Below are 20,724 nucleotides of genomic sequence, written 5' to 3'. Positions count from 1 at the left end.
ATCATTTACTTTATGCCCGTTCCCTCTACATATATCCCTTTTATCATAATAGCTGCACAGTTCTCAAGATTAACAGGTATCATCTTCCCTTATAGGGAGGTAAACAGTTTGCCCTAATTGAGTAGCAAGTTTTTGTTTTTGTTTTTTCCCCTCTGTTTACCTTTTTATGATTCTCTGGAGACCTGCATTTGAAGATCAAATTGTCTATTGAGTTCTGGTGTTTTGGTCAGGAAGCTCTGGAAATCCCTTATTTCGTTGAATGACTTTCTCCTTGCCTGAAATGTTATGCTGAACTTTGCTGGGTAGTTGATCCTTGGTTGAAGTCCCAACTCCTTTGCCTTATGGAATATTGGGTTCCAATTCTTTCAATCTTTTAATGTAGAAGCTGCAAGGTCCTGTGTGATCCTGACTGTGTGTCCTTGATATTTGAATTGTTTCTTTCTGGCTGCTTGTAGTATTTTCTCCTTCACTTGATAGCTCTGGAATTTGGCAACTATATTTCTTGGGGTTTTGAGTTTGGGATCCCTTTCGGGAGGGGAACGGTGGATTCTTTCGATGACTATTTTGCCCTCTGAGTCTAGTACTTCTGGACAGTTTTCCTTGATGATTTCCTGGAAGATATTGTCCAGACTCTTTTCTTCATCATGGGTTTCTGGCAGGTCAATAATTCTTAGATTTTCTCTCCTGGATCTATTTTCCAGGTCAGTTGTTTTTCCAATTAAATATTTTACATTTTCTTCTATCTTTTCATTCTTTAAATTTTGTTTGACTGATTCTTGTTGCCTCATTGAGTCATTAGTTTCTACTTGCCCAATTCTAATCTTCATCGTAGTGTTTTCTTCAGTTAGCTTTTCCATCTCCTTTTCCATCTGACCAATTTTTCCCTTTAAGGAGCTATTTTCTCCATTTAATTTTTGTACTTCTTTTTCCATTCGACCAATTTTCCCAGTTAGGTTTTGGGTTTCCTTTTCCATCTGATCAATTTTCCCAATTAGGTTTTGGGTTTCCTTTTCCATTTGATTAGCTCTTCCTTTTAGGGAATTATTCTCTCCAGTTAATTTTTGAACTTCCTTTTCCATTTCTTCAATTTTCTTTTTCAGGGTGATGTTCTCATCAGTGAATTCTTTTTTTATAGTTTTAAAATCATTGGCCAGTTTTTCTTTTATATCCTTCTTCAGACGTTCCAGGTAATCTAGTTGTGCTTGCAAGAAATTCATAGTCCCATCTGAGGTTTCAGATGGTAGTACAGTCTCAGCTCTAACCTCTTTGGTGTTTGTGTTTTGGTCCTTATCCCCATAGAAAGATTCTATGGTTTTTTCACTTTTCGTCTGCTTTTTCCGATTCATGATGTTGGCTGAGTGTTGTAGCTTTTGGTTCTTTCAGTCAGAAGGTACAGATCTTTAAGTTGAGCTGATGTGTGTCTGGGCTAAAAGCAGGCTTTTGTTTTTTGTTTCCCCGATCAACCCTGGGGTTAGCTTGTTAGGTGTGTGGGAGGTGTGGTCTGGTCTCAGGATATCTCCTCAGCTGACTTGAGGAAAAGGCAAGGTTAGGGGATGGTGATCCCAGCTTCCCTATTGTCTTCCCTTTTCCCCTGGAGGGCTGGGGCACGCCTAGAAGCTAATGCGTGTTCCCACCCCTCCTGGGGCTCGTCTCCCGGCTCTGAGGCTTGCCTGGGTCTCAGTGCGAATTTTCTCTGCCCTGGGTCGTCTGTCCCTCCAGATCGCCTCCACCACAGTAGGAAGAATCCCCCTTTGCCACTTTTCCAGCCTCTGGTGTTATGAGACCACCCGCCCCCTTCTGCTGTTCCCGCTGATCCAGGATTAATCTGGGGAAGAATTTTATGGTTCCCTCACGGTCATCAGGGGGGAGGAGAGAGCACTTACTGATCACTCTGCCATCCCAGTTCCTGGAAGTTCAAGTAGTGACCCACCGAAGTCAGTCTTCAGGCTGAAGATTTCAAGGGCTGCTGCGCTGATGTCTGGCACTCAGCGGCTCTCACCGGCTCGGCCTGGCTTATCTCCTGCTCCGCTGGTCTCACCCGCCACTCTCGGGCTCCTCTGGTCCCCTCCGCCCTGCTGCGCCGACCGCGCTGCGCTGTGCGCTGGGGTCTTACCCCCGCGGAACAGATCCCTCCCGTGGACCCTCCGGTCCAGCCTGGGCTCCGAATCCGTCAAAGTCCGTCACCCACTGGATTCTACACCTCCAAAGTCTGGTCAGACTCTCCCCCCGGAGATATCCAGAGGAGTTTTTCCAGGAGCTTAGGTGAGTCGTTGCTTTCACTCCGCCATCTTGGCCCCCCCCCCCCTCCCGATTTGCTCTTTTAGAACAACTTTCAAGACATTGATATTTTTATTATTTTATTTTTTGGTTGATTAATAATTTTTTGATTAGTAATTAGTTTTAGAGATTTTTACTTATTAGTTAATATCCTGAAATAATGCCTGGTACTTAATACTTGCTGAATTCCATTTAATTGAAATAGTGGGTTCTCAGGTAGTTCTCAGAGGGTACAAAGATGAAAAATGATACAATCCCTTTCTTCATAAAGTTTATGGTCTAATAGAGGCAATATGATGCACACAAAAATGTATGATTTAAGGTAGAGTTTGGTAGGAGCAAAGGAATGATCCAGGGAAAACATTATAAGGAGAGGCAGAGAGAGAGAGAGAGAGAGAGAGAGAGAGAGAGAGAGAGAGAGATCATTTTCAATTTGGGAGATCAGGGAAGGTTTTATGGAAGAACTAGAACCTGAAACGGGTCTTGAAGGAAAAGAAGGATTTCTATAGGCGGAGATAAGAAGGGAGAGTGATCCAGGTATTGGGTTGAACCTGTGTATGGGAGGGATGAGTGGAGTTAGGTAGACTATATAATTGAACATAGGAGGGAAAGGCAGAAAGACACCAAGTAACACCTTGTAGGGTAGTTTGGAAGGAATGTTTTGTAGATGAAGGTGAGTAAATGTGAAAAAAGGCACGAAAGGTATGTTGGAGTAAGACTGGGGAGAGTTTTAAATGCCAGAGTAAAAAGTCTGCATTTTGTCCTAAACAGAATAGGGAGCCACATGAAGTTTTTGAACAAGTGCATGACATAGTCAGTTCTGTGTCCTTCTCTAACAAAAATTTATGTGTACCTTGTATTTTCCATGAAATTCAGTTTGCTACACCTCAAGACATAGGTACTTGAGCCTTAGGATATCCTAAGATTAATGAAAGTGATCAAGGGAATACAAAGATAGACTAAAGTAATTAAGACTTTTCAGTTGTGAAACAAGACACCTGAGAGGAGTTATCTCCTAAGGTTATAAAACTGTGAAATTTATGGGAAAAGGGAATAAAGATTTATTCATGGGTGGGGTGGATACCCTGAACTTGAAAGGAGTTCAAGACAAAGGAAAGGAAGAACATCTGCAAGACATCACATGGTGGTACAGGTTGGAAATAAAAATAAATTCAAGGAAGGCTTAGATACATTCATGAATACAAACCTTATATTGGAATTTTAAGGGAAGTTAGGGAATATTTGAAGTTCATTCCTAATCTTTTAAAGCTAAAACTACAGAGAAGACCCATTTCCTCAAAAAATATCTGTAACTGAAATTGTAAGAAACAAAATGCTCTTAAATAAATTAGAATTCTAGAGTAGCTTGAGCTAGTTTAGCAGATTTACATAGAAATGAGTTATATAAGCACTTCTTGATATATAATTTTTGTTATTCTCATCAATTTATAGATTTAAGACAGTGAGGTGGTATAGTAAATAGGTCATTGGACTTGGAGGCAGAAAATTCTTAGTTTAAATCTGACCTTAGACATTTATTAGCTGTGTGATCCTGGGCACTTAATTGGTCTGTCCCTCAATTTACTTACCTGTAAAATGAGTCTAATAATAGTGATGCAGTTTGAGAGGTTCAGGGTCTCCCCCCCCCCCCCCTCCAAAGACCAGAGTCAAGTTGGCAAAGGTTTATTGTAACAGCAATATGGTAAGCAGAGCTCCTTAAGGAATTCCTCATGGAACTTGCAATTCAACAGGAACAATGCTAAAGCTTATATAGGAAAAGTAGTGGGTTGTCTGGCAGATATACTAATTAGGTGATAATATAACCTTAGTCACTGGTCATTCACTACTGGAAACCAGGGAAAGAGTTTTCTCAAGGCTGTATTTTTGGTCTGTTATGTCTGTAGCAATATAGCTTTGAGAGTTGATGTCTATAGCTTGACCTTTGGATTGAATATGATAACTTTGGGAATCAATACATGATAATTCTGTGGTTGTAAGATACTACTGTTTTTACAGGAGAATTTCTTCAGAGGTCAGCTTATTCTTGTGATGGGGAAAGATAATTTGTTTTACTGGGGCCCACTCATGAGTAGTTGTGGGACAAAGTAGTTTGTCTTACTGGACCCCACTCATGAATTATAGCTAGGCATAGTGTTCTTGGACTGAGGAGAAAACAGTCAGAGATAGTGTTTTGAGGCTAGGGAGAAATGTGATCTTGGAACTGGGGTCCAAGCACAAGCATCCAAGCACCCCATCATTACTAGCTACCTTCTTGAGTTACGGTAGGGATAAATACTATAGTATTTACAAAGTACTTTGCAAACTTTAAATTGCTATATTAATGCTACCTATTATTATTGTCATTATTATTAAGTTCTTGGAATAAGAACCTATTCTTTCACAAAACACACAAAAAATTTAATTGTCATCTTGCAAGTACTGTTCTTCTTTGTTTAAACTTGTTTAATTGTTTTCTTCTTGAAAATGACTTATTCATTCAAAACTCCATCCGGTCATTTTAATTTGCATTATTTGACTGTCTTCTGATTTTTTCACAGGAAACAAATATTGTCCTCAATCAATCAATCTAAAAGGCCTACTATGTCCCAGCTGCCAAAAGAGATTTCGTTAAATGACATTCATTATACAAGCACAATTTATAGTTCATGTTCTCTCTTTGGGCGCATATGTTTCTTGATTAATAACAATATTATTAGGATAGACTGACTAGAGTTACATTCCCTGGCAATGAATTTAGATACAAGACTGGGGCTTTGAGTCTGCAAGTTCCCCACCTCTGATTAGAAGTTACAATAGCACTTATCATCTTTCTGTAGTAGCCTAATTGATTTCTCTGCTTCAAGTCACTCCTCACTCCTGTCCATCCTACACACTGCTGCTAAAAGAAAAAAAAAAAATCTGATTATATGAGACCCCTACTCCCCTACTCAGTTAACTCTCGTGGTTTTCTATTACCTCTAGGATAAAATATAATTTTTAAAACTCTATATGATTTGGCTTCAACATATCTTTCTATAGTCATTTTGATGGAGTGATGGGACCTGGACCCCTGAAAGAAAAAGATCATTCTTTCTAAGCAATCCCATCCCTGAATTTTCCCATACATTTCAGCAACCCAGATCCCCAAGGCATCTAGCCCATCCTAGCTGACCTACATAACCTAATTAGCCTACATGATATCCCTTTTACCGTTGCAAATGCCTGTCCCAGACTACTTATCCCTCCTTAATCCCACACAGATCCTTTCATTGACCCTTTTGTACATAAGCATCATCACCATCCTCATCAATTTGCAGGTTCACTGGGAATCCTGCCCACTTCTATTGGCATTACAATAAAATTTGCCCCTTTACTGGAAAATGGTTTAAGTGCATTAATTCATTCCAGGTGGACACTGCCCTGTACCCTAACATTTCAGCCCCAAGCCACATCAGTTGGACACTATTTCCCAAGACACATTCTAAGTACTACTAACCTTAGATAACAATTTAGAGTTTACAGAGCACCTTTCTCAAACAACTCTATAATATCTTAAAGAGATTTGCCAGAATATTTTATTATATGCCAAAGGTGCATTACAAGAAAAATCTGCTCCTTTGTGAGCCTAATGTGAACTAAGGAGGCTACATTTTTTCCCCTTTAATGGAATGTAGACTTTCTACTAAATGGCAAGTCCTTGCATTACAAAAGAAGTTGAATAGGATGACATTAAAAATAATTTTTATCTAGTTATATTTGACTTGATTATATTATTCTTGACTGTTGGCGTAGTCCTTTTCCTGACTATTCTTAACTCTTTTATAAAATGAGGGTAGTGGAGTGGATGATTCCCTCAGACCCTAGATCCAATAATCTTAACTATTAATTTGGGCCTTATTCTTTGTAACAAATTATTTTTTCTTTTGAGCTAAAAACCAGTTATCTATCCTTCTTCTTCTTTCTTTCATCCTTGCTTTCTTGTTTTACTTAACTCTAGGACATTTGAGTTTGTTGTTGTACTTGTTAGACCTTCATTCTTGAAGAGGACCATGACATCAAGGAGGTGATTGCATGACATGCAAGTGAGTTGGATTTAAGTGAGAGAGGGCTGTGCAAAGTCACCAGCCTAGTTTTCTCCTTTGGAGCCATCTGGGACCAGGAGCAAGATATAGATTAGGACAATTGAAGACGGCCCTGTGAGGATATTGTACTTAAGAAGAAACAGCTCTCCTTAAATTATAGGATCACAGGATTATAAAATCATGGATCTAGTGCCAAAAAGAAAGTGAGAGGCTGCATAGTTCAACCTCGTCCTTTTATAGATTCAGAGAACCAGAAAGATTAAGTGATTTGCCCAAGGCCACACAGGTAATACATACCGGGGTGGAATAAAAACATTGCCTTTTTTTCCTTGAAGGTTACCTGTTTTCAGGCTTGTAAGTAATCCTTAATCCCTCTTGTTGGCAAGTAGAAAAAAAGAACTCATACCCCTTTACTCTCTGGTCTCTATTGGCAAAAGAAACCTTTGGGTATTAAACAATTGACTAGTTTTACAACTGTGAAACCAATCAGGAGAGCTTGCTTATTTATAATAACTATAACAGCTATAGTATTATGAGTAAGCAAATGCAGTACAAATATAATGTATTTAAAGGGCAGCTAGGTGGTATAGTGCATAGAGTGCAGGGCCTAGAGTCAGGAAGACTCTTCTTTTTGAGTTTAAATCTGGCCTCAGACACTTATTATCTGTGTGACCCTGAGCAAGTCACTTGACCCTATGTACCTCAGTTCTTCATCTATAAAATGAGCTGGAGAAGGAAATGGCAAACCATTCCAGTATCTTTACCCAGAAAACCCCAAAAGAGGTCACAGAGAGTCAGATATAACTGTAACGACTGAATAAAAATGTATATATGGTTAAGAACTCTGGGGTTTTTGATAGGAGGCATGCCCCAATTTGAGTGCCAGAATGGGGCCTGGCATAAACTTACACTTTTGTAGTATATTTATTTAGTCCCTAGACCTTTCATATTGGGATTACAAGTCCATTTCAAAACCACATGGCATCTCACTTTGATTGTATATGGATATATCTTAAAATATTTTAAGCCATTTCTTAAGAATACTGTTTATAGTAGGAAAGATAATAGGGTATATATCCCTAGGGTTTCCTCTATTCCTTTAAGATCCCTATTTTTTCTGTCTTTAAAGGTAGCAACAATGCTTCTCAACCTTAGTGTGTAGAGAAGCAAGCAGCAGTTTTCCTTTCTCTCTTTTTTTGGAAGTCCTAGGGATTTCCAGGCACAAAAGAATTTCATTCTCAGCTAGCATGTCTCAAGATCTTTTAAACAAGTAGCCAATATGATATACAATAGGCCAGATAACATTCAATAAGTTGAGATAATTTTGTTTGGCAGAGAGGGAAAGAGGCATTTGATAGCAATTTTTGAGTACATGGACCTTTGGAAATTTCTATCTCAATCTGTACATGCAGATCTGTCAAAAATGACATAAATTGAGAACACAATTCTTAGGGATAACTAAAGACATATATACACATTCCTGTAAAGGAGTGTGAAATTACATTACAGATCAATACCTGCCTCATACCCCATTGGGTATACCTTGAAACAAGTCTCCCAGAAAAAGAGAGGCAGAAAGTAGACTTGGGGCTTCCTTCTCTGCCTACTAGAACTGAGAAGCATGGTGGTTTCTTTTAAGGACAGAAAAGAGTAGGCTGCTGAAAGGAATGAAGAAAGTCCTGGTTACATCTTAGGTCCTTCTGACTATGAACAATCAATTTCACTCTCATTTGAGTTTATATAACCTGCTTCTCAGTTTCCCATGAGGGCTGCATTCTAATGTTGAGGTCTGTTGAAAAGATTACTCTGGGTATTGCCTCACTTTATGTCAGGTCAGTTTCATTCTTAAAAAGATTCAACATTTTTAATGAAAGAAAGCTACATTTTCTGTCCAGGCACAAACACATTGCTGCTTTCTTCCCCAGAACTCATTCCCTCAAGTTGGAGGAAAGTGAAGTATTATACCACTCCCTCCACCCCATTTCATATAGCTAAAAAATAGCAAGGTACCAATTTTAATTTTGCTAATGATAGGTAAGAAAAAAGGCTCCTATTCCAGAGTTTGTATTGAAGTAGTCAAAGAAATGTTACAGGTAAATTGGGAAAAAAAAACTACTTCCCTTACTTACACATTCCACTTTAGTTTAATGACAGTTAAAAATGACTTTATTCTCGTTGACACATTATTAGTTGTTCATGTTATTGATTGTTCAAGGAATGATATTTTCTTGCCCTGTTTTGCACCTTCATTTATCAACTTGATTTTTTTTCACAGTCCTTTGTACTTTCTTTCTTTGTTTTCTTTGGAGCCATTGTCTGGTAGATACAATATACATGCTAATTAAGTACATCATAGGAATTAAAAGCCAAATATCAAAAATCTGTCACATAATCATAATTTCATCTAAAAATTCACAATCTGTTTAACTATGTACTTCCTATCTATATAACACTGATATACATGTATTATATTTTCAACTTATAGGAAATATTCAAGTTATTATTTACAGTGCATCCTTATCTGAGCTATTTATGCAACTTGACACTAAACTGAACTATTTTTTAAAGTTTCCATTCCAAATTTCTATTAACATGAACTGGTGATAAGAAGTCAGGGCTCCCAATCCGTCTTTTGGATCACATTGCTTTTTTCCTTCTGGCATGACCCGTGCCTGAGCCTTGAATAGTGACATGATTATTTGTTCCGAAATAATCTATGAGAATGAATGTAGTGTAAGATGCTTCGACAAATAGAGTTGTAGTCAATAAACATTTAAGTGCCTACTATGTTCCAGGTGTTGTGCTAACTGCTGGGGATACTGAAAGATGTAATCATTCCTGCTCTGAAAGAGCTCACAGTATAATAGAGGAGACAACAACCAAATGTGTACAAACAACAGGATAAATAGCAAATAGCAAAGAGAAGGCACTAGAATTAAGGAGGGTTGGGAAGAGCTTTCTGTAGAAGTGGAATTTTATTTGGGAGTTTAAGGAAGCTAGGAAAGCTTGTAGGTGGAGATGAGAAGGGAGAGCATTCTATTCATGAGGGTCAGCCAGAGGAAATGCCTAGAGCTGAGAGATGGAATTTAGTGTTACAGAACAACAAGGAAGCCAGTGTCACTAGATGGAAGTACATGGTCTGTATCAGGGAGTAAGGTGTAAGAAAATTGAAAAGGTAGGTGGGGATTAGGATATGAAAAGTTTTGAATGACAAATAGAACATTTTGTATTTAATTTTAGATATGATAGGGAGCTACTAGAGTTTGAGCTGGAGGTATGACATGGTTGTACCTGAAGTTTACAAAAATCACTTTTGTAGATGAACAGAGAGTAGTTTGAAGGGGAAGAGACTTGAGGCAGGCTGACTCACCAACAGGTTATTAACAGTAGTCCAAGTGTGAGGTGATCACTGATTGTACCAGAGTTCAGCAGTTTCAGAGGAGAAGAGGGAACATATTCTAGAGATTTGCAGGAATGAAATTGACAGACTTTGTCAATTGATTGGTTATGGTGAGTAAGAAATAGTGAAGAGACAAGGATAACATCAAGGTTGTAAGCCTAAGGAACTAGGAGGATGGCGTTACCCTGGACAGTTATAGGAAACATGAAAGGGGAAGGTTTTGAGGGAAAAAGTAATGAGTTTGATTTTGGACATAATGAGTTTATTATGTCTAATGGACATCCCTTTCAAGCTGTCTGAAAGGCAATTGGGTACAGAAGACTGGATGTCAGAAGAGAGGTTTTGAAATGATAGATAGATTTGAGGATCATCAGCATAAAGACGGTAGTAAAACTCATGGGAGTTGATGAGAACATCAAGTGAAATTGTATAGAGGAAGAAGAGAAGAGGATAGGATAGGACCCTGTGGGATGATTCTGGTTAGAGAAGCATTATCTGGATGAGGAAGATGAGAACCAGGAGAGAGTGGGTCCTAAAACCTCGGAGAGAAAAGATTTTAAAGGTGAAATTGGTGATGAATGACATAAAAAGCTCAAAAGAGGTTGAGGAGAATGAGAATTGGGAAAAGGCCATTGGATTTGATAAGACATCATTGGTAACTTTGGAGAGAACAGTTCTGGTGGAATGAAGACATCAGAAACCAAATTGTAAAGAGTGAGAGAAGAGAAAGTGGAGGTACCTCTTATAGATAGTCATTTACCCACTAAGGGCAGAAGAGCTACAGGGTGATATTTAGCAGGGATGGATCAAGTGAGGGTTTTTTGAGGCAAATGGAAATATGAGACTAGAGATCAGTAGAGAACTGGAGGCTGGATATGTAGAACTGAGGATCATCATCATAAAGATGATAATTGAATCTATATTAGCTGATTTCCTAGAGATCCAATAACAATAAAGTTTATGACTTTCTATGGTGGACATTTACTTAAAAATATAAAATGGGGAAGTCATCAGTGATTCATGGATTTTTATCAACAGCAGTTGCATGCATGCCAAATAATCTGTTTTTCACCTGAGATATAATTGGTTGGTATATCTCTAGAGCAGGAGTGAGGCCCTGGGGAAGGATTCCAAAGGAAGACACTACCTAAGTCATCCTAGCATTTTTATAGTGCTTTAAGTTTGGTAAAGCCATTACAAGTATTCATTTTATTCTTACAACAACCCTGGGAGGCAAGTGTTACTATTATCACAAGTATATAGATAAGGAAACTGAAGTTAAGTGACACATAAGTATCTGAGGTCACATCTGAAGTCAAGTCTTCCTGACCCCATGCCCAACATTCTATCTGCTGTACCATCTGACTTGGAATTCGCAGTTAACACTTCCTTTTTGGATATCGCTTTAAGTTCATGGTCCTTAAGACGTGACTTCAGCCCTTTGAATATCGAATGCTAGTTGAACAGTAAAATATTGCTTTAACATTGATATGTAAAGTAAATATGTTTATGTTAGACAGTATGTTGTGTATTTCCTTTAAAGATTTTTTTTATCATGGGAAATGTGGAGCCCTTGTGGCAATAAAACCTTACAAGGTCTTTTTTTTCTCTGTTTCAACTGAGTGGAATTTTTTCACTGAAAGTGATCAAAAATACATCATGAAACACTCCTCTCTTTAGGTTTCATTGTCTGTTCCCCATCTACGCCCCCCCCCCCAAATCTGGTCAGCATGGCAAACTTTAAAAAAAATCATCAAATCAGTTATTTCCTGTCATGTAATCTAAGATATTTAGTATAAATTTATATTTTGCCATAACTCAGAGAATTATAGAATCAAGGAAACTCAGCACTATAAGGTATATCAGGAAGGAATATACCTAAATAAAAGTTACCTTTAAAGAATTTCCCCCAGTATTTGGGAACCTTTACTGTCTGAATCTGCCCATTTTAATCAGTTAGCTCTAATCAATAGGAAGTTCATCTTTAGGTCAAATCTAGATCATCTTAGCTGGGGGCAGCTAGGTGGTGCAGTGGATAGAGCACCAGTGCAAGGGTCAGGAGGACCTGAGTTCAAATCTCACCTCAGACACTTGACACTCACTAGCTGTGTGACCTTGGGCAAGTCACTTAACCCCAGTTGCCTCATCCTGGGTCATCTCTAGTCATTCTGATAAATATCTGGTCACTGGATTCAGATGGCTCTGGAGGAGAAGTGAGGCTGGTGACCTGCACAGCCCTCCCTCACTCAAAACAAAGTCAAGTGCAAGTCATGTCATTATTTCTCTGATGGCATGGTCTTCTTTGGCAACGAAGGATGAACACATACACACACACACACACACACACACACACACACACACAGATCATCTTTGTAACATCAACTCTACTTCTCCTTCTTTTGCCCTTTAAAGCCAAACAGAATGTCTCAATCCCATTTTGCAATTATTCATTCAAATACTTGAAGTTAGGTGTCATATTCTCCCTAAGTATTTTTCAAGCTAAGTTCCTCTTACCCCTCACCCTCCATTTCTTTCAACTGATTCTTGTATCTCATCATCATGAATATTTTCACTCACCTAGTGGCCTTCTTCAGATGTGCTAAATGCTTTTCAATATTGCCCTTAAACTGAGTCATCCAGAACCGAACACAATACCTTGGATCTAGTTTGACCTTGACAAAGTACAGCGAACAAAGGTTGATAAACTGAGTTCACTTCATTCAATCAGAGATAGTCTTAGTACAATTCATTCATTCATACATTTATATATCCATCCATCCATCCATCTATTTTATGAAATGTTTGCTGACTTGAGATATCTTGAATTGCATTTAAAAAGTATTTACTAAATATAATACAATGTTCTGGAAACATGGACAGATAAAAAATAAGTAATTTATGTCTCTATGGAGTTTATTCTTTTGGAATTTTTAAAAATACCTTGAAAATGGAGAAAACAACACAATGGCTTTTCCATAAAGAATATTATACTTTTCTACCTCGCAGTTGCTGATAGGAATTGTCAACAATATACCACTGTCATGGAGTTGTGGCTGGTCTAGTGGTTCTGGAAAGTAATTTGGCATTATGCCCAAAAAGCCAATAAATTGTACATACCCTTTGACCCCGTGATAGTGATACTATGTCTATACCTCACAGAGATCAAATAAAAAGGAAAAAGAACCATGTGTGCAAAAATATTTATAACATCTCTTTTCATAGTAGCAAAGAATTAGAAATTGAAAGGATGCCTATTGCTTGGGAAATGATCAAATTATGATATATGAATGTGAATACTATTATGCTACAAGATATGTTGAAGGGAATGGTTTCAGAGAAACTTGGGAAAATTTGTATGAACTGATGAAGAGTAAAGTAAGCAGAAGCAGGAAATATTTATAAAATAATAATATTTCAAGGACAAATAACTTTGAAAGACTGATCAGAACAGTGACCAAGTACAATGCCAGAAGATGCATGAGAATCATGCTACCCACAACCAGATAGAGAGGTGATGGACTCAGAATTCAGATTGAACTTTTTTGGGGGGCACAGTCAATGTGGTAATTTATTTTGTTTGACTATACATATTTGTAATGGGTTCTGTCTTTCTTACTTTCTAAATGAGGAGGTGGGGTAGAGGGAGGGTGTGAATTCAAATCTGAAAATAAAATTTCATTGGAAAAAAGGAATACTTTATTATCACAAGACTCAGCATAGAAACTCAGTAGTAGAAAAAAAATTGGGATTTAGAAACTGAACACTTGGTTTTGAATCCTAATTCTGATACTCTGTGTGTGGGGTATGTATATGTGTGTGTGTGTGTGTGTGTGTGTGTGTGTGTGTGTGTGTGACTTAACTTCTTTGGTGTCTCCCTTTTTCATATGCAAAATAAGAACACTGAATTACTAAGGTCCTTTCTAACATTAAATCCTATGACAAATGATATACTACAGGGTACTCAATATGCACACTAGCCCCCACTATTTTCTCTGAGTGCTCTAGGCCCGTGTTCATTGTGATGCCTCTTGTTTCTACCAGTGCAGAGATCCCTAATTCTGCCTTTAGAATGAAATTAGGTGATAAACTTGGCATTTTTTATTGTTGTAAGGTGTCGCATAATTATCACTAACTTCTCAGATCAAAGTGAACTTGGATAAATTTTAGCATAAGAAGTACATATATGTTATTCATCATTCCTAGCAAGGGAGGCACCCATGGCTATGTGCACTACAAACTCATAGATAAGATGAGATATTGTAACTCTAAAAATGTTTCTAGTGTACAATGAATACATAAATATATAGGCAGTGAGGTGTAGAGGATAGAGAGATGATCTCAGGCTTAGAAAGATCTGAGTTTGATTCCTGCCTCTCGTACATATAGACCCTCTGATCTTAGGCAGGTTACTTAAAATAAACAACATTCTTAGTGAATGAGGTAGTGATTCTCAGTGAATCTAAGACTAAATTTCAGAACAGTTGCTGATCTGTATTGATAGGGATGGTTTCCTTTATAGGAAACCCTGTGCCAATACAATCATAGAATCATTTTTTTAAGTTATTACATTCTTTGGATTCTGGACAAAATAAGTACAATTCACTTCCATTCAATAAACATCTATCCATTAAGTGACTATTCTGGGTTAGGAACTAGGAAAACAAAATTGATCCCTGTCCTCAAGGAACTTATATTCTACTAGAAGGATAAACCATATATATATATATATACGTATATATATATATATATATATATATACGTATATATATATATGTATATATGTATATATAAAGGTAAATACAAAGTAAGTTCAGGGTGAGAGCCCTAAAAAGAGGAGATGGAATTAGGAAATGCCTCATGAAAGTACCAGAACACTTGAAATACTTATAACTCTCCCTTGCTAGTGTATTGCGATAGTGGGGCTCTAGCATAGTCCTTTCCCTTTATAATGCTGAACACTAAGTCATAGGGAAAAGAAAGATTGACCCAAGTCATGATTGCCTTTGTTAGTCACTACATTAAAAAAAATCCTAAACCAGAAAATGACTATCAAATCTTCCCCAACTCCAACCCCAATATTGGTAAGCTGTGGAGTTTTTTTCATGAACTACACAGCCACATTTTACTTCATTCATGAAGTCAGCAAGAGCCAGTGGAAATTGCAACAAAAATAAATCAGCAGCCCTAAGTGGATTTCATTTGGAAATAATGAGAAAAACATGGGCAGGTGAAGATTTTTCTGCATTTGGAAAAGCTTTCAAGAACAAAAGGATTGGCTCGGGAAGAACAGAAAGCAACTTCAATTACTACAGTGCAGTAGTATATGTATCTCAAGTCATTTGTAGAATCTGGGTTCTCCTCAAGTTGCAAAGGTAATTTATTTTTTTTTCCCTTATAAAATTTTCACATGTGTAATTTGGCTGAAAGACCTGCAGGTATTTAACCTGGAGAAGAAAAGACCAAGGGGGAATGTGATAACTTTCTTCAAATATCTGAATGGCTATTATGCAGAAGAGAAATTATATTTATTCTGTGTAATTCCACTGGGCAAGACTAGGATAAATGTGTATAAATACAGGGACTTAGAATTTGGCAGATAAGGATGATCCTAGAAACTATTAGGCCTGTATGAAAATAAATTGGATTGTTTCAGTTGGTAGACACTTCTATGATTTTAGGATCTTTGAGAAGAAACTTTCCAGGGATGTAGGAGGCATTTTTTTTTTTTTTGCTTAGGTTGAAACAAATGGGTCTTTCACAGAATCATAATCATAATGTTGGAATGGACCTCAGAAACTATGTAGTACTACCCATAACTGAGTAGGAATCCCTTGTACAAATAAATAGCAAGTACTAATTTAACCTCCATTTAAAGACTATCCCCCCTCTGATCCCTGTAAAATCCCTGTAAAATGGATTTCACAACCTAAGGCAACCCATTTCACTTTTGTACAGTTTTGATTATAAGAAATTTTATCCTTAAATGGAGATGAAATTTTCCTTCATGAATCTTTAACCATTGCTCTTAGCTCTGGACTCCTGATCCAAGTAAGAGTGTCTAATTTTTCCATGTCACAGACCTTTAAATTCTGGAAGGTAGCTACTTTCATCTCCCCCTCCCCCAAGTCCTGTCTTCTCTAGAGTAAATATCCCCAGTCCTTTCAACATATTCTCCTTTGTTGTAGTCTCTAACTCTTTCACCATTCTAGTCTTACATCTGGTGCAGCTTCTGGAGCCCTCATCAACTATGAATGAAGTCTAGCTTGTCAATGTCCTGTTTAAAATGTTCCTCAGATTCACCACAACATTTTGGAGCTGTTTTAGAGGCAAGAGAAAGGTTAGAGAGAGGAAAGGACCATTTCTTATAGTGGATGGGACAATAAAATCAGTTCTCTGATTTCTGAAACAGACAAAGCTATTCAAAGCAAACTTTGACTACCTTAAGAGAAATATAGTATGCATAATTTTATAAAGGATAGTCTCACTGTACCTTTCCCTGGTCAGACTAAGTCTAGAGTATGGTGTTCATTCTGGACGCAACAATTTAAGAATGACATAAACAAGCTAGAATATAGACAGTTCTTACTTTATGTAAATTCAGTTTATGTGAATTCAATTTTGTGAAAAGAATTCTGAAAGAAATCTATATTTCCCCAAAATACCTATGTTAATTTTACTGTTCAGTGCTATGTTCTCTGTCTTCACTCAGTGCTCATAGACCTCTTCTCCCTCCTCCCAATTCTCCACACATACCCCACCCCTCCTGCCCACCAATCTCCTCCAAATGAAAGGAGAACATACTATGGAGAGACCATGTAGACAGATTGGTGTTTTGACTTGAGACCTACAGAATAGACCTTTGCCCCATTCTGCTCACCCACCTGTGTGTCCTGTCTGTATATCTGTCTTCAGTCCTGCCTCCTTTCCTCCTTCCCATTTTCCCTTAAATTCAGGCTAATTTTCATTAATCACTTTACATAGACTAGCAGAATAGTCCACTTATATCAAGCATGAACTGTCTGTATATAGAGAACATTCTATTTGGGGAAAATTAGGAAAAAAATGTCCAGCTTTTTACAGTATCTTATCAAGAATTCCGTATTAAGTGACACTTCTATGCTTCATCAACTGATGTCCACAATGTTGACCCAGGGGCACTACAAGACCCTAGAGTATCTTCTGAATCATCAAAGAAAGAGAAACACACTGTTGAAGAGAATATTTGATTGATTATAAAACCCTATCTGTAGACTGTTCTGAATGACACAGTATTTACTATGTTGGAAAATTATCAACTTTAGAAATAATGTTAACCTCAATGTTGAAAAGCTGGGAAGTTAAGATGAATTTTATGACAGATATAATTCTGTCCTTGTAGTAACCCAAAATGTACACTGAATCTCTACATTTAATACAAGACCTAACAGCTTTGGTTTCATTATCCAAGGAACCAAAAGGCACCACATGCAGTTATGTATCAATAAAATGTATTGACCTGTCCCTAGATATGACAAATAGTCTAACAATTTAAAGTCTGAATGTATTTTGGGAGAAAGCAATGCGCAAAGATATGCTAATGTGTTTCTTCAGTTCCTGATGAAAGGCAAACTACTTGGCTATCCAACTTAAATTCTCATCCACATATCTACTAGACACCAAATTTTATCCATCTATCAAATCTCAGCACATCTAGATAAAGACTGGAAAGGATATCATAGAATTCCACAATCTCAGTGTTAAAGAGGACTTCAGAACCACCTCATCCAACCAATGTCTGTATATGGAAGTCCTCTCTATAATACCCCAAACATGTAGTCATCTGGTCTTTTCTCTGAAGATTTCTGGCAAAGGCAACACTCTACTTTTGAGTAGCTCCAGTGCTTGGAAGTTTTCCCCTCACATTGAGTCTGAATCTACCTTTTTGTAATCTTTAATCTTTACTCATGTTTTCCCATCTCTGCCCTTTGGGACTAAGCACAATAAACCCAGTTTCTCTTCCTCATGACAATTCTTTAAATCTTTGAACACAATTACCATAATAGGGATTACTAGATGGCACAGTGAAAAGAGTTCTGGTTCTAGAGTCAGGAAGATTCATTTTCCTGATTCAAATCTTGTTTCAGATACTTATTTGCTGGGGATGGAAGCTCAATTCCATGTGGACAGTCTTGGGCGGGTAAAGGTAGGAACTTCTAAATCTTAGAGTTCTCATGAGGCCCCCCAGGAAAACGACTGGGAATCGAGGTGAACCGAGCTATCTCGTGTATTTCCGCCTCTTCCCGTGAGAAACATGATGGGAGAGAGCTCTCCCCGCCCTCGAGATTGTCCCAGATCTGGGCACACTATTGTTATCTAACAGCACGGTATTCAGATGCAAACTATATGGCTGGAGAACTTAAGTAGGATCAGGAAAGCCTGAAAGTTCTCTTGGGCGGAGGGGCCACGCGTGAGGACACAAGGCTCCACTTTTCCTCTCTCCGCTCTCCCCTCCCCCTCTCTCCCCACTTATACTTCTACTTCCAATCTCTTATTGTAAGATCTTTGCCTCCTTGGGAGATCTTTCTCTCTCCCTCCTAAGGAAGAATTCCCCTGCACTTGTAACTAGACCCTGAAATAAAGCTCAACCCTTGTTTGACTCTGGCACGTCCTTTCTCTCATACGAGCATCCGGTTTGGCCAGCCGAAGACCTCCGATAGAGGTGAGGGAAGACTCGGGTAGCCCACAGGCCTCTAGGCCTGGCACTTATTAGCTAGGTAACCCTGGGCAAGTCACTTAACTATATTTGCCTCATTTTCCTCATTTGTAAAATAATCTGGAGAAGGAAATAGTAAACCACTCCATTATCTTTGCCAGGAAAACTCTAATGGGATAACAGAGTCAGACATGACTGAAATGACTGAACCATAACAACAATCATAATATTCACTCTTCAAGTATTCAAGTATTCCATTTCCTTGAATTTAGTCCATGTATGGTGTGACCAACAGTCTTCTTGCCATCCTAAAAGCCTCTCTTGTAGGCTCATCCACCCCTAATTCAGTCAAAACATATTAAATGCCTTCTATCTACTAGGTGACATGGTAGATTCTAGACACACAAAGTGAAGTCCTTATACTTTTTAATTTATCAATGTTCTTCCTAAAATGTTATTTTTTGTCCATTTTCAAAGAGGATAAATGGGTTACTATCTTTGACTCAAGTGTGAATTGGATTCAAGTGAAGCAGAGTTGACAAAGTCATCAGTCTTATTTTCTCTTTGAGTCATGAAAGACCAATGGCGAGACCAAAGTCAGGAGGACTGACGATGGTTCAGGATGCAGTGGAGGACCTTGGCATCTTCTATGTCTGACCAAACTCTAAACACTCCACTGCTTCAGTTGTCTTGATGGCCATTGGAACAAATTGTTCTTATCCACTTATTCTGCTAAGGGAAGTCTTCATTTAATATACCCCTTAACTCACCAAGGGTTTGAGGCCCATTGGTTACCCTCAATCTGGTTTAGCTCATCTACCGAGGTTTATTAGGGTGTGACTTCTGTGCATGTTTAAAATCACAGATGAGAGTTTATTGTCAGGTGGGCACCAAAAGTGGATGAGCATCCCTGAAAAGGGCTCAACAAGCCCTTATACCAGAGATGCTAGTCCTTCATGATCATCCCACATGGTGCCCAAGTAAAATTATAGTACACCAGATATGTGATGATCACGGCAGAGTTCAAGAGAACTGGTCCGTATTAAATAAATTATTCTAAGTCAATTATCTGGATGTTGTATCTACATTATGTCAAATATCTAGAGGGTGAATTCTTTCCTCTTTTTTCCTGAATGTCCAGTGTCATATAGCAATGTCTTAAAATCTTAATTACTTTAGATCTTTACAAGCCCTAGGGTCAAAATTGAAGTTATTTTGATTGGAATTTGAAACCACTGATTTGAATTGTTTCTTTATTTTGCATAGTCAATTTTGACTTGAATACAATTTTTCAAGAGTTTATTTAGCATCTACTCTGGGAAGAGCACAGTTCTATGCATTGATTATACAAATATGAAAAATGAAACAATCCCTATTTACAAGAATCTGACAATCCACCAGTCTTAAGAAAGACTCAGCATCCAGTATATGAAAATGGGTTTACTGTAGTCAGCCCTGGTAAGATCACATATGAACTACTGCATAGTTACTGACACATAGCTTAAGGAATGTTTGTTGCTGACTTATTGACTTCCAGAGGCCTCATTTTTTTTAATTATTATTATTTTTTAATGTTTAACAATCACTGCCATACAATTGAGATTTTATCCCCCCCACACCTATCCCCCACTACCCCCCTCCCTCCCCACGACTGCATACAATTCTGTATAGGTTCTACATGTACTTTCCTATTGAGTATATTTTCACTATAGTCATGCTATGTAGTCAGACTAAAATAAATGAAAGAAATCATATAACAAATCAAAACATGATTCACAAACACATACTCATACACAAACATGATTTGCTACATTTTGTGAATGACTTCCATATTTCTTTCTCTGAGTGTGGAAGGCATTTTGCCTTGAGAACCACCTTTGGGATTTTTTTTTTTTATAAGAAGTTTTTGCGTTATTACAAAATTCCAAGTCTACCAGAAAAAACTCTCGCACACTGTGGTCATTGCTGTGCATAAAGTTCTCCTGGTTCTGCTCCTTTCACTCAGCATCAGGTCATATAAGTCCTTCCAGGCCAGAGGCCTCATTTTTAAGCAGAATATTGGTGAACTGAAGGGTGACAAGAAATAGGAAGAACCAGTAGAGAATGGCACAGAAGAATAAATTGAAGACGCGAGGAAAGCTTAGCCTGGAGAAGGGAAGACTTGGTGGGGAATGACAGCTGTCATTAAGTGTTTGAAAAACCATCATGTAGAAGAGGAATTTGGCTTGTTATGTTTGTTCCAAAGGGCCAGAACTCTTGGTCATAGGATCAAA

This window comes from Notamacropus eugenii, chromosome 5 (genome assembly GCF_028372415.1).
Source record: "Notamacropus eugenii isolate mMacEug1 chromosome 5, mMacEug1.pri_v2, whole genome shotgun sequence".
Taxonomy (NCBI): domain Eukaryota; kingdom Metazoa; phylum Chordata; class Mammalia; order Diprotodontia; family Macropodidae; genus Notamacropus; species Notamacropus eugenii.
The sequence above is the reverse complement of the archived record's forward strand: the minus strand, read 5'-3'. Positions refer to the sequence as shown.